At 36.9% G+C, this 5,801-nt stretch overlaps 1 long non-coding RNA gene across 1 annotated transcript; it reads right to left on the reverse strand.

Annotated features, from left to right (window-relative positions):
• Positions 1-1,927: 1,927 nt before the first annotated feature.
• On the reverse strand, positions 1,928-3,187 carry LOC310725934. The gene is made up of 3 exons (XR_014533569.1): positions 2,940-3,187; positions 2,243-2,354; positions 1,928-2,034 (listed from the first exon to the last, which is right to left on the reverse strand). It is a non-coding gene; the product is annotated as an uncharacterized lncRNA (long non-coding RNA).
• Between the last annotated feature and the right edge of the window lie 2,614 nt (positions 3,188-5,801).

Below are 5,801 nucleotides of genomic sequence, written 5' to 3' on the forward strand. Positions count from 1 at the left end.
GGTTGTTCATATCAGTCTGCCCAAATCTCTGTTCTAAAGCAGTAGGCTGGTGAAGAAGTTTATTGTAGATACACATCACATACCTGAACGTCCACGTGATTGTATAGTGTGTTGTTGTTCTGGGTGATTCTGTTGATTTTTTGCAGCTTAATTAGAGAAACTTGTTGAGATACCATGACCTTGTAATGTTTGAGGATAGCATGTGCTTGGGTGCATCCGTGTTTAGGCAAAACTGATTCATGAGTTCACCTGTGATAGAAAAAAAAAAAAAGGAGAAAACTTTTTTTTCTTTTTTTTTTTATTCAAAATCACTTCAGTCTGTGTGTTAAAACTGATCAACAGTAGAACCAGCAGAACCAAATGACTGTTGGAGAACTGATGGTAATGGTGGAAAAGCACTGAATAAATGAAAGGATGAAGGCTGTCGAGGATACAAGTGTCAAGAGAAAACAGTTTTATTAGACAGACAACTCATATGTGTCTTTTACCTACAGCATGTACAGCTCTTGTGCACTGGTGCAGAGAACAAGCTGTAGCAGAACATGCTGACCACCACCACAAGGGCAGTAAAGAATTTGCACACACACTTAAAAAATAATTTAGTAGTTTGGAAAAACCTTGGATTGGCCTTGGATTGGTCATATCAAGGATCCACAAGCATAGCTGGATCCACATGCAGCTATAGAAAGCCTGTGGAACTCCAAACCTGGCAAACAGCACTGGATAAGGTTCTTCTTGTACTAGTTCACTGTTTGAACCCACCAGTGGAAGCTCCAGGTCACTACAGGAATCAGGGGGGTCAATATTTTGGCTTTTTTTGTGTATGATCTGATGACTTTTCAAGCCAAGATCATTCCTAAGGCTGGCCATAACTCCTCACATGACCTGATTAGGATCCTAACCTATAAGATTTACCATATTGTACCTAGTTTTCTTTCTATAGTAGCAGTTACAATCCACATTGTAAGATCTTCCTCATGTTCTCAGCACAGTTTGAATGGTTGCATCACAGAGACCACAATGTTTTTCAAGATTACAGTGTCAGAAGTCATTTGTATTGCAGGAAGCACCACTTGAGGGCGCCACTGCTCAGGAGCAGACACACAAACTCTAGGTGATGTAAATTCCATCTGTTTGTATTGAGGCAGTAAATATGACTCATGCAGATCACTAATATGTAGAATATTTCAGATCTGAAATAATTTGCAGACATATCTCTGATTCTGGGGGTGTTTTCTAAACTCTTATTCTACATTATGATTCCACACACTTCTGTTTGATTCTTTCTAAAAAAAATTTATTAACTCTGATTCTGATTCTCACATCGATGATGATGTGTGTTTGACATTTACTGTATTAACCAGATCCCCTTTATACAGAGTCACTGATCTCTCATTTATCACAACCTTCTGATCAGAAATCCAACCACTGACTTACTACTTCCTGGTTGTGAAGGGGGGATGGGGAGGTGATGTGTGTTTCAGATGGACATTGTTTATTATTTTATTGACTCTCAAATGAAGTCTTGAATGAATCCAACCTAAACACCACATGTGACTTTATATGTGTGATTTATTTTATATATATTATATAGACGTCCACTTACACAACCTTCACTGTGTCTACATTAATACACAGAAATAAACAATACACAATAACATCTTATAATACAGTCATTATTTATTCACATTAATACTTTTACAGGTTTTTATTGAATATAATCAAAGTCTTTTTCTGTATTGGTGCCTGATTAGAAAACTTTATAACTATATATAACTATATATATATATATATATATATATACCTGTGACTGCAGAGTCAAATAATAAATCAGATAAATGATCCTGGGCTCAAATTATGATTTAATATAAAATGTAAAAAAGATTCTTCCTGCTGAACTACAGAAAAATTGGACAAGCAATTTAAACACTTGATTCAATTTCGTTCAGGATCTGGTCAATTCTTCTCATGCATCTCTGCACCCACTCGAGTTCAGGATCTACACACACCTGACGGTTGTTCTTCAGGGTAAAGCTGCAGATTAGAGAGAAGATGTACATCAGTGTAGAACTGCAATAAAATCAGAAAATCTCACACACACACACACTCCAAACCTCCACCATTATATACAGTTATATTATATTACACACAATTATACAATAATAATGCACATGAAAATGATCACTTTTTATTATTATTCATTACAATCAATAAAAAGAACAATGAGGAGGTGAAAACTTACATGACTGCAGATTTTGTACACTGACGGTCTGTTACTTTATACCCTGTAATGACTCTGATAGGGATTGGAGTTCTCTGGTATCTGAAGCAGCATGAGTCTGGTCCATTTGAGTCTGTAAGAAAACATTTCCACATTCAGTTCTGTGATTAAATATTCAATAATAAGATATGAAGCACTTTTATATTCAGTATAAAATGCAGGTCTGATGTATCTGTTGCTGTAGTTCATGTTTATACTGAATTAATGCGCTCGTTCTGATACGTGTCTAAAGCAGAAACATATTAGAAACGTGTAATTGTTGATATGGTGACGTTTTCACTTAAGAGATTTTTATGTGAAAAGGATGGAAGAAGTCACCAGTGTCAGCACTGTTTTCTGTTTGTTTTTTGTAAATCGAACATAGCATTAAACATTATAAAGATAAAAAATGCTGTGGTTTAGATAAAATAAAGAATCTTGGTAAAATAATCAACTTCAGACTGTAACAGTAACTTGTCTTCATCACGCTGCTCCATCACTCAGTATTTTACTGTAAACACTGAATATGTTTATAACCTGTTACTGGGAGCTACTGAGCAACTCATAAAACACTTGCGATCATCATAGATCTATAAATAATAATAATAATAATAATAATAATAATAATAATAATAATAATAATAATAATAATTAAATAACAAAATGAATGTTTTCTTACTCTGGGCCGTTGTAAAAGACTGAAGGCAGGTGAGAACCAGCAGAACCAGCAGGAGAACACGAGAGATCATGGCTGATGATGATGGTGATGATGGTGATGATGGTGATGTTGGTTATGTTGATGATGGTCACGATGTGAACAGAATAATACTAATGCAGATCCCCTTCAGTTTATATAGCTGTTTCAGAAGGGTGTGTGTGTGTGTGTGTGTGTGTGTGTGTGTGTGTGTGTGTGTGTGTGTGTGTGTGTGTGTGTAAGAAAGTTCCACTTTAAGTAAGAGACCAAAAATATCAGAGGAAGCTCATCTGCAGGTCTCATCTAAAATAAGAAAGAACTGAAAGTTTAATCAAAATGATCACAAACAACATCTACACACATCACTGCCAATTTCCCACCAATAATTCAATTCATTTTTATTGTTTTGTCCATAGTGCTTTTAATAGTGGACATTGTCTCAAAGCAGCCTTAATTGGCATAAAGAAGAAACCTTGCGAGGAACCAGAGGGAAGAGGGAACTTATTCGTTAACTGGGTGGCAACGAATGTCCTTTTATTACAAATAAACAATGTTTAGGTGCAGTGATGATGATCAGATGCAAACTGTAGTGCTGAGTCAGTGTAGCAGACTGTTGATATTAACTACAGTCCAAATCCATCCCCAAAGCTCCTGTGTTACTCCGGAGAACCAAAAGGTAACACAGACATGAGGATCTCTAGGATGAGAGACGCCACCACACCACCGTCAACAAACCTGAGTGAACGTGTGAGAGTGAGGAGACGACAGCATACAAACATCCCAGTTCCCCAAACACTCCATATCATGATTCCTCCAGATCTGCTCCTGAGGCTTTATGTCTGAGTCCTGAACACTATTCGGAAGGTTGTTCCATAACTGTGCAGTTTTATAAGAGAAACACCTTCCCCACTGCTGCCGTCTTCATACCAACAAATAGCCTGCTAATTTACATATCTATGTTTACTTCTAAAACATAGTGTGTTGTTTTTTCACCTTTTCTCTAAAAATCTCTCACGTTTGCAAGTTTTTTGCAAAAATAGCTTTTGTCACACCTTGTCTAAAAAAACATCTCGCTTTATCACACCTTGGCTTTAATTAACTCTAAATTAAACACCTCAGCTCTTTTTCTAAAGATCTCATGTTTTTTTTTATCTCGTTGTGCGGTGAAATATCTCTTACCAATCTTACCAAATTTCATTTATGAGATTACAAAATACATTTTTGGTTTTCTCTCTGCAGCGTCTCTAATCTACCGGAATGTCTATGTTTTTCCAAATCGTATAGAATTTCATCAATAACTGCTATTTGTCTACTACTAAGTATATCTAGTAAATAAGTGTTATATTACCAAACCTGCCTCTACTGAAATTAGCAATGATTCTTCTTCTTCTTCTTCGGGCTGCTCCCATTAGGGGCCTCTACATCTGCCTCTTTTAAACTAATGAAATTAGCAATGATTATGTAAGAAATAATGCTGTATAAAAAACTAAATCATGTGTGAGTGCAAAATAAATCATAAAAAATATAAAATAATGCTACTTCTTTTGCTTATAATATAAAATTAAGATGGCTCAAACTGAACTTTGTAACTCATATATGAATCTTGCCAAGGAATCATGCGTTTTTTATGTTTATCTATTTTCAGTCACGGATGTCTGCAGATGTCTCAAACACATCCTATGTGCAAACTCAATTCCCTTTCAGGAACTCGAGCTTCTTCGAAACGCTTTGGGAATGCGACTGCGTTATCCATGCTCTGAATAATAAGTCTAATCAGTCAAAATTGGAGGCAGGCTGTCAACAGTGAGGTGACGTCACGACCAGGAAGTATAAAACACAGATAAAACATTTTCCCACTGCATCACGCTGTCTGAGATCCTCCAGCACTGCTCGACTGGTACCACCTTCTCTCAGAATGAGAGGTACACTTCAAGGCTCTTCTCTGTTCTGGCACCGAGGTGGTGGAATGAACTTCCCCTAGATGTCCGTACAGCAGAGTCCCTGACTATCTTCAAGCGACGACTGAAGACCTACATCTTTCTGAAACACTTAAATTAGCACTTTCCAAGTTTGTAGAATCGAAGGGTTATATTTATATTAAGTTTAAAATCTTGCGTACCAGTGTAGATTTATTCATTACCAGAGACTCAAAGTACTTTTGTACGTCGTTCTGGATAAGGGCGTCTGCTAAATGACGTAAATGTAAATGTAAAACGCACATGGAGAGAAGCCGGCTGAACACCACCACAGGGGCAGTAAAGAATTTGTATACACACACTTTAAAAATAATTTTGTAGTTTGGAAAAACCTTAGATTGGCCTTGGATTGGTCAGTACCAAGAATTGTCAATGGCAGCTATAGAAAGCCTGTGGAACTCCAAACCTGGCAAATAGCACTTCTTGTACCACTTTACTGTTCAAACTCACCAGTGGAAGCTCCAGGTCACCACAGGGTCAATATTTCGGCTTATTTTGTGCATGATCTGACGACCTTCTGAGCCAAGATCATTCCTAAGGCTGACCGTAGCTCTTCACATGACCTGTTCAGGATCCTCACCTAAAAGATTTATTATTTTGTACCCATTTTTCTTTCTATAGTAGCAGTTACAATCCACATTGTAAGAACTAGTTCATGTTCTCAGCACAGTTTGAATAGTTGAGTCACAGAGACCACAATGTATTTCAAGACTGTCAGAAGTTTTTTTATTGCAGGAAGCACCACTTGAGGGCGGCACTGCTCAGGAGCAGACACACATAAACTCTAGGCGATGTAAATTCAATTTGTTTGTAGTGAGGCAGTAAATATGCAGATCACTAATGTGTTGAATATTTCAGATCCCAAAAACAA

The sequence above is a fragment of the Silurus aristotelis genome (genome assembly GCF_946808225.1).
Source record: "Silurus aristotelis genome assembly, chromosome: 5".
In the NCBI taxonomy this organism is placed as follows: domain Eukaryota; kingdom Metazoa; phylum Chordata; class Actinopteri; order Siluriformes; family Siluridae; genus Silurus; species Silurus aristotelis.